Below are 8,925 nucleotides of genomic sequence, written 5' to 3'. Positions count from 1 at the left end.
AGAAAAATAAAATACAATGGAAAGATAAGATACGACCACCATCAAGTATCCCATATCACTCATTTATATCACCCTCTTATAGACATGTAGCTTTGGTATATTGACTTTGTTACAATTAATAGAAGCATCTTACAATGTTACTGTTAGCTATAGACTACTTTGCAATGCTTGTATTTTTTCCCCTATACCTTCCAATTTTGAACACCTTGCAATGTTGACATTCATTTGTTCTCCCTCTTTTAGAAACATTCTTATATTTGTACATTTGATCACCCATCATTGACCATTCTAGGTTTCGCTAAGTTATACAATCCCAGCCTTTATTTTCTGTCATTCCTTCTGGTGTCATACATGCTCCTCTCCTTCCACTTTCAACCATACTCACACTCATCTTTGTTCAGAGTACTTACAATATTGTGCTACCATCACATGGTATTATTCTATCTATTTCTAGATCTATACAATCCTGTTTAACCTTATGTACTCCTTCAGCATCAAATGCCCAATTTTCTAACTTTTTTCTATCTCCTGACAACCTGTGTTCTCAACTTTAACTCTCAAATTTTGCTCGTCAATGTTAGTTCATATTAGTAAATCCACAGAGTATCTGTCCTTTTGTTTCTGGCTAATTTCACTCAATGTAGTATCTATTGTCTACCATTTTGTCTTTTGGATTTTATATATTATATCTTATTTTTATTTTCTCTCTCTCTTTTTACTCTTACTGATGGTCTTCATTTCTGCTCTCTTCTCCAAACCTCTCTCTCCTGTCTTCTCCTATCTTCCTATAGTGCTCCCTTCAGTATTTCTTATAGAGCAGGTATCCTGTTCACAAAATCTCTCAGTGTCTGCTGACAGTATTTTAAACTCTCCCTCATATTTGAAGGATGGTTTTGCTGGATATACAATTCTTCATTGGCAGTTTTTCTCTTTCAGTATCTTAAATATATCTGCCACTGCCTTCTTGCCTCCATGGTTTCTACCAAGAAATCTGCACATAGTTTTATTGAGCTTCTTTTGTATGTGATGGATCACTTTTATCTTGCTGCTTTCAGAATTCTCTTTTTGTCTTTGACATTTGATAATCTGATTATTATGTATCATGGAGTAGGTCTATTTGGATCTATTCTGTTTGGGGTATACTGCACTTCTTGGATCTGCAATTTTATGTCTTTCATAAGAAATGGGAAATTTTCAGTGATTATTTCCTCCATTATTGTTTCTGCCCCTTTTTCCTTCTCTTCTCCTTCTGGGTTACCTGATGCATATATTCATGCACTTCATGTTATGATTGAGACCCTACTCATTTTTCCATTCTTTTCCCTATCTGTTCTTTTTTTGTGTAGGATTTCAGATGTTCTGTCCTCTAGTTCTTGAATCCTTTCTTCTGCCTCTTCAAATCTGTTGTGTACCTCCATTGTGTTTTTCATCTCTTCTGTTGTTCCTTTTATTCCCATAAGTCCTGCCAATTGTTTTTTCAAACTTTCGAGTTCTTCCTTATGTTCTCTCCATGTCTTCTTTTTCCTTCATCTCTTTTGCCATATCTTCCCTCAACTCATTGATTTCATTTTTTAATTCATTTAGCATATTTGTTTGAAGATCTTTAATTAGCTATTTCAACTCCTGTATCTCATTTGACTGTAAGTTTATTCCTTTGGGCCGTATCTTCATTTTTTCTAGTGTGATTCATAATTTCTTGTTGTCTATGTATCTGGTTTCCTTGACTACCCCAATTAGATTTTCCCAAACCAGATGGGCCCAGGTGTCAGGAAGAGGGTGTCATCAGTATCAGGTTTCCTTTTGGGTGAGACTCAGGAAGTTGTCAGACTTTCCTGTGAGGCCTCTACATGCTGTGCTTTTTCTATGCTGCCCAGCAGGTGGGACTTGTCAGCTCACAGCTCCCAGCTCCCCACCAGTGTAAAAATGTGTGTTGCCTTTAATTCTCAGTAGACCGTGTCCCTGCCAGGTGCTGAGAGTGTCAGAAGCCAAGCTTAAGCTATTTCTGTTTTTTTCTTCCCCAGGCCCTAGGGTCCAGGTTCTCTAAGGGAGGGCAGCCACTTGAACTGGGCCCTGCCTCCCCCTTTTCTTAGGGAAGATAAGCCCTTTAGGGATTTATCTTATGCACTTGAGTTTTTCCTTGGACTCACTGACTATCTTTAACTCTACCCTTACCTGGGTCAGCACTGACAATTGAAAATGCCTGAGGCTTTTTCTAATGAGCTACTTAGACTGAGAGAGAAAAAAAAAAAGAAATCCCCTTTTCAGAGCAAGTCCCAGGCCTCCCTCCCCCCCCCCCCCATTAGCAGAGAAGAACCAGAGTTGGTGCCCCTTTTCGTGGGACACTGCCCTTTTCCAGTGTTCTGAGCTTAGCTGATTCCAAAACCCTCTGTATTTATGGATTTTTTTTTTTCCATCAGCCCCACCTCTTCTCTGCCAGGAGTAACCTCTGGGTTCTTTTCCTGTTTGTTCTGGGTTTATCTGTGCTGATAGCTTGTATTCAGTAGTCCAGATTCGTTAATTAAAACTGCAGTTGGAGGTTGGTTGAGCTACTGTCCCTTCCTCCTAGTAGACTGCTTCTTTTTCCCACAGGGAAGTCTTCTCTGTCAGCCTGCCATGCCAGTGGGGGAGGGACACCAGCTCCACAGTTTGGGGAGCTTTACTTACAGTTCTTATGCTGCAATCTCAGCCATCCCACCCATTCCAGACTGGTGTACGACATTTGTCCGGCCACACATGTCCCTGAACAGTTGTTCTCAGACTGTTTACTGGTTATTCCTGGCTATATATCCAGAGAAGTAACTAAATTCCACACCTTCCTGTGCCACCATATTGCCCCGCTTCCCCTCAATCCACTTTTGCTTGCATGTTTTGTTATTTGTAGCCAAAAAAGATATTTCAGCAAAAACAAGGGGAAGAGATGCTATTCAAAAAACGGTAGTGGACAATTGAGTTTACTTTTTCTGCTAGGAAAAACAGAAACAAAGGTTTACTTGTAAAACAATGAAAGTAAAAATACTAAAGAAAATATGGGATTACTTTTATGATCTTGTGGGAGAAGGGCTTAACAAAACAAAACAAAACAAAAAAAAAAGGAGAATATCATAAAAAACTCTAATAACATAAATATGAAAAATGTTTGCATGGCAGAAAACACCCTGAAAATAATAGCACACAATATGAAGACAAAATATGGAGATAAAACTAATATCTGCAGGTATAAATTTAAAATGTACATATTCTTTAACTTGGTATTTCTAAGGAAATAAATGAATATGCAAAATTGTATGTTTAAGAATTTTCACTGTTTTTAAAGTTAAAAGTATTCAGTGATAGCACTTGATTAAATTATGGTACAAAGAAATACTATCTAGGTGTTAAAAAAATGAAGTAGTTCTACATGCAGTTACATAGAAAAATGTTAATTGGCATATTGAGAGAAAAAGTTTGTTACAGAATATTGTACATGCAATAAATAAATATGCATTGTGAATATATATAAATATACATGACTATGAGTGTATCAAAAATATTGGAAAGTTATAAGTAAATTGTATAGGAATTCTCTGCAATTTTGACTTTTTATTGTTACATTATTTGTTTTTTTTTGTTTTGTTTTGTTTTCAATAAAGATCTTTCTATTTAGGGACAGAAAACATGATAAACCAGTGAATTTTCATCTATGTTTTTCAGAGTTCTAGGGTTCCACTGTAACATAAACTGGGAGCTGACTGGGAGCAGGTGTACAGCCATGAAACAAGAGGTTGTTAGTAGGGACCACCTGGGGGAAGTCTGGAGTTAGGGACAAGGCAATTGGGTAATACATTAAGCCCAACCCCACATAGAACAGGTTGTTTGCCATGTGGAAGTCAAGCCTATGCTAGATTATCTGTCACTATTCATGTGAATATACCAAGCCAATTGATATTATTTTTAATGGTACTGTTTTTGGATTGTTTGTTGCTAGAGAGCAGAAATACAAGTGAAATTTTGTGTGTTTATTTTGTATCCTGCCATTTTATTTAATTTGTTTATCAGCCCTAAGAGTCTTTTTTTTTTTTGGAGTCTTTAGGGTTTTCTACATATAAGATCAAGTCTTCTGGGAAGAGAGAAAATTTTACTTCCTCCTTTCCAATTAGTATGCTTTTTATTTCTTTTTCTTAATTGTTAATTGCTTGGCTTGGCCTTCCAGTACTATGTGAAGTGGCAAAGGCAGATATCCTTGTCTTCTTGATCTTAGGGGGAAAAACTTTCAATCTTTCACCATTAAGTATAATGCTGTGGACTTTTCATATATGGCCTTTATCATGTTGCAAAAATTCCCTTGTATTACTAGTTTACTGTTTTTATCATGAAAGGGTATTGGGTTTTGTAAAATGCTTTTTCTTAATCAATAAAGATGATCATGTGGGTTTTTTTCTCCCTTCTATTAATGTGGTGTATTACCTTGCTTGACTTTCATATGCATTCCAGGAATAAAACCCACTTGGCTATGGTGCATAATCCTTTTACAATGCTGCTGAATTCAGTTTGCTGGTATTTTGTTGAGGAATTTTGCATGTGTATTCAGAAGGGATTTTGGCCTATAGTTTTTCTTTTCTTGTAGTATCTTTCTCTGGCTTTGGTTTCAGGGTAATGCTGGCTTCATATAATGCATTTGGAAGTGTTCCCTTCTATTTTTGAAAGAACTTAAGAGGGACTGGTATTAACTCATCTTTAAATGATTGGTAGAATTCACCATAAAAACTAACCTGTCCTGTGCTTTTTTGTATTGGAAGGGTTTTGATTACTGCTTCAGCCTCCTTCTTTGTTATAGGTCTAAACAAATTTTCTATTTGTTCTTAAGTCAGTTTTGGAAGTAAAGTTTCTGATCTCTGAAGACTTATATCCTGTTATATCTGTTAGTCAGCTAGTGAGTGACCTGACAAAGATTTTCTTAAAATGTTGGCTCCAGAAAGGACAAACTGGTAAAAACAAACAAGCACATACAATCTCTTCTTTAATCTTTAAACCTGTTGATTGATGCTTCTGGGGAAGCTGCTGTAGCCAGAGAGTGGAAACGAATGGAAATGTCTGCTTCTATCCCTCAGGGCATTTCCAGTCCAACCAAAATGCACAACTCCCAATTTTTGGAGGGTAAAGTCTCTACTACCTGTCTTGGCACTTGCCAGCCACACCCAGAACAAGGGATGCTGTCCTCATAGTTCAAGGCAGGGCTGAGGAGTGGGAATAGTCACTGGTTTGTGCAGGCTCTGCATTTATGGAACATTAGCAGCATCTCTCTTCCTAAAGCATTCCCCTGGTTAGTGTGTCTAATCATGTTCCAGAGTTGCAAAATAGTTCATTCCAAACATTTTTCCCAGCTCAAGAGATGGAGAGATCGACCCCTAAAGCTCTTCCTGTTCTGTCATTTTGTGTGATGTCAGTGTAGGATCTTATAACCTTTTATGTGCCAAAAAATTTTCCTAACATTTTCTGGCAGTCTGCTGATGTTTATAGACCCCTTCTCAGAATAATGTGTTTTTTTTTTTTAATGGAATTCTATTGAGATATATTCACATAATATACAATCATTCAAAGTGCAATCAGTAGTTCACAGTATGGTCTTATAGTTGTGCATTCATTGCCACAATCTTTGAACATTTTCATTTCTCCAAAACAAGAACTAAAAATTAAAATAAAAGTTTCTGAAACATCCCATTTCCCTCCTACCCCCAGTTTTCATTTACTTTTTTAAAATACAGTTTTACTGAGATATATTCACCCACCCTAAGTCATCTACAGTGTACAATAGATTATTCACAGTACCATCATACATTTATACATTCATAACCAGAATCAATTTTTGAACCTTTTCCTTACTCCAAGATAAAAGAAAAGCACAAAAAAGAACACCTAGATCTTTCCATTGCCTCCATCCCACCCTATTCATCTAATTTTTGTCCCCATGTCCCCAGTCATCTGTCCAGACACTGGGTAAAGGGTATGTGAGCCACACAGTCATACTGGGCAAGCTACAAAGTTATATAATCGTCTTCAAGAATCAAGGTCAGGGGCAGGGCAAGATGGTGGAGTGGTGAGGTGTAGGTTTTAGTTACTTCTCCAGGACAGTAGGTAGAAAGCCAGGAAATGCATGGACCGGACCCCCAAGAGCAATTTGACTTTGGACATACTTCATACAACACTCAAGAATGCGTGGATCAGCTGAGATCAGTGAAATCTGTAAGTTCTCATGGCCAGGGGACCCATGCCCCTCCCTGCCAGGCTCAGTCCCATGGGAGGAGAGGCTGTTGTTGCTGGGAACAAGGAGGGAGAACTGCAGTTGCAGCTCTTATTGAAAACTGAGACTGCTGATCCAAACTCCAAACATAGATAGAGACCAGACACTGGAGAATCCAAGAGAAGTCAGCCTGGCGAAGAGGAGATAAGGCTAGCAAAAACAGCAAAAAAAAAACAAAAATAAAAACAGAGACTTTTTGGAGTTCTGGTGAACATAGAATGGAGAAGGGCAGGGCTCAAACAGAATCATGCTCATATGCAAATCCAGAGAGTGAGTTTCCTTGTCTGAAGAGCCGGTTTCCCTGCTTTCTTGATTGTTCCTTAATGGCCCTAATCTCCTTGTCTCTTAGCATTTCAATAGCCCATTAGATCTGCAAGCAGGGCCCTTCTTTTTTTCTTTCTTTCTTTCTTTTTTTATCTTTTTCTCTTTTTTTAAAAACAGTTACTCTAAGAAGCCCATTACAGAAAGCATCAAAGACTTGCAATTTGGGCCCAGACAAGAGCAGAGCTAAGAGAGCTCTGAGACACAAAGCAATAAGTCCGGTGGCAGAGAAAATTTGCTAAACACCACAACTTCCCAAGAAAAGGGGGGCGTCCCCTTAACAGCTATCTTCCTGGTGGGCTGGGAACACTGCTGCCCGGCACCAGCACCACAGCCCAGAGCTACCCCAAACAACCCTGTATGATGGGAAGTGTTTCCTATGACACATGCACACACCACAATATCAGGTGTGGACAATAGCCTTTCCCGCACCATCAGCTAATTGTCCCGGAGCTGGGAAGGTGGAGCTGTGTGAAAAGGAGGAAATTAACACACCCCATTCAGCCATTCTTTCAGCAGACTGAGAATGTCCCTACACAGCCCTGCAGCCCAGAACCTCCCTTGGGGGATGGCATGCACCTGTGACATAGCACAGTCATCCCTCAGCAGAGGTCCTAGGAGTGCACGGCTTTAAAGAGGGACCCACTCGCAAGTCCAAGGGACGATATGCCAATACCAAGGACTTGTGGGTCAGCGACAGAGATAAACTGTGGTGAGACTGAACTGAAGGATTAGACTATTGCAACAGCTTTAAATCTCCAGGGACACCTGGGAGATTTGATTATTAAAGGCACCCTCCCTCCCTAACCGCTTAGACACACGCCCCATATGCAGGGCGGGCAACACCAACTACACACACAAGCTTTGTGCACCAATTGGACCCCACAAGACTCACACCTCCACTCACCACAAAGACAAAGTGGGGGAGAACTGGCTTGAGGGGAATAGGTGGCTAGTGGATGCCACCTGCTGGTTAAAGTGTACTCCACAAAGCTGTAGATCTGACAAATTAGAGATAAGTGTTTGAATCAGTCTACATATCCTAAAAGAACCCTATCAAGTTAAGCAAATGCCAAGAGGCCAAAAAAAAACAGAAAAATTTAAAGAATATGAAAAAACCAGATGATATGGATAACCCAAGCCCAAACACCAAGTCAAAAGATCAGAGGAGTCACAGTACTTGGAGCAATTAATCAAAGAACTAAAGACAAACAATGAGACCATGGCACAGGATATAAAGGACATGAAGAAGAGCATGGCACAGGATATAAAGGACATGAAGAAAACCCTAGAAGAGCATAAAGAAGTGTCCCGGCCGGCGGGACGTTCAACGGAAGCTCCAAATCCTGTGAGGGAGGAATGGTATGGGACAAGAGACGCGAGGAACGACAGCAAGACAGGTTTCTGATCAAGCTGCAAAACTTTATTGAAGAGGCAGGGTATATATACCCTAAGGTAGAGGGAGTGGCTAGTACGAACGGGTGGCGGCCTAGGATTGGTGGCTGCAAAGGCGGGTGGCAGTCTAGGATTGGCTGCTGCTGTTGCTAGGGCGGATGGCAGATGTAAGGCTAGCACAGGATTGGTGGCTACTGTTGCTGGGGTAGAAGGCAGGTAGTAAAGCTAGCACTCTAGGCGCAAATCTTAGGCGCGAATGGCTATCACTTCCGTAGAAGGCTGAGGGCAACTTAAGCCGCTATTGCATCAGCCCTAGCGGTCATGTTGCATATCTCCGGCATCGCTGAGGGTGGATTTTATACATGCTACCTTAATTGTCCCCAACAAAGAAGAAATTGCAAGAGTAAATAAAAAAATAGACAATCTTATGGAATTAAAAGAAACTTGACCAAATTAAAAAGATTCTGGATACTCATTGTACAAGACTAGAGGAAGCTGAACAGTGAATCAATGACCTAGAGGATGACAGAATGGAAAATGAAAGAACAAAAGAAAGAATGGGGAAAAAATTGAAAAACTCGAAATAGACCTCAGGGATATGATAGATAACATAAAATGTCCAAATATAAGACTCATTGGTATTCCAGAAGGGGAAGAGAAGGGTAAAGGTCTAGAAAGAGTATTCAAAGAAATTGTTGGGGAGAACTTCCCAAGTCTTCTAAACACCATAAATACACAAATCATAAATGCCCAGCAAACTCCAAATAGAATAAATCCAAATAAACCCACTCCAAGATATATTCTGATCAGACTGTCAAATACTGAAGAAGAGAAGCAAGTTCTGAAAGCAAGAGAAAAGCAATGCACCACATACAAAGGAAACAGCATAAGACTAAGTAGTGATTACTCAGTAGCCACCATGGAGGTGAGAA

This window comes from Choloepus didactylus, chromosome 4 (genome assembly GCF_015220235.1).
Source record: "Choloepus didactylus isolate mChoDid1 chromosome 4, mChoDid1.pri, whole genome shotgun sequence".
In the NCBI taxonomy this organism is placed as follows: domain Eukaryota; kingdom Metazoa; phylum Chordata; class Mammalia; order Pilosa; family Megalonychidae; genus Choloepus; species Choloepus didactylus.
Note: the sequence above shows the minus strand (reverse complement) of the source record.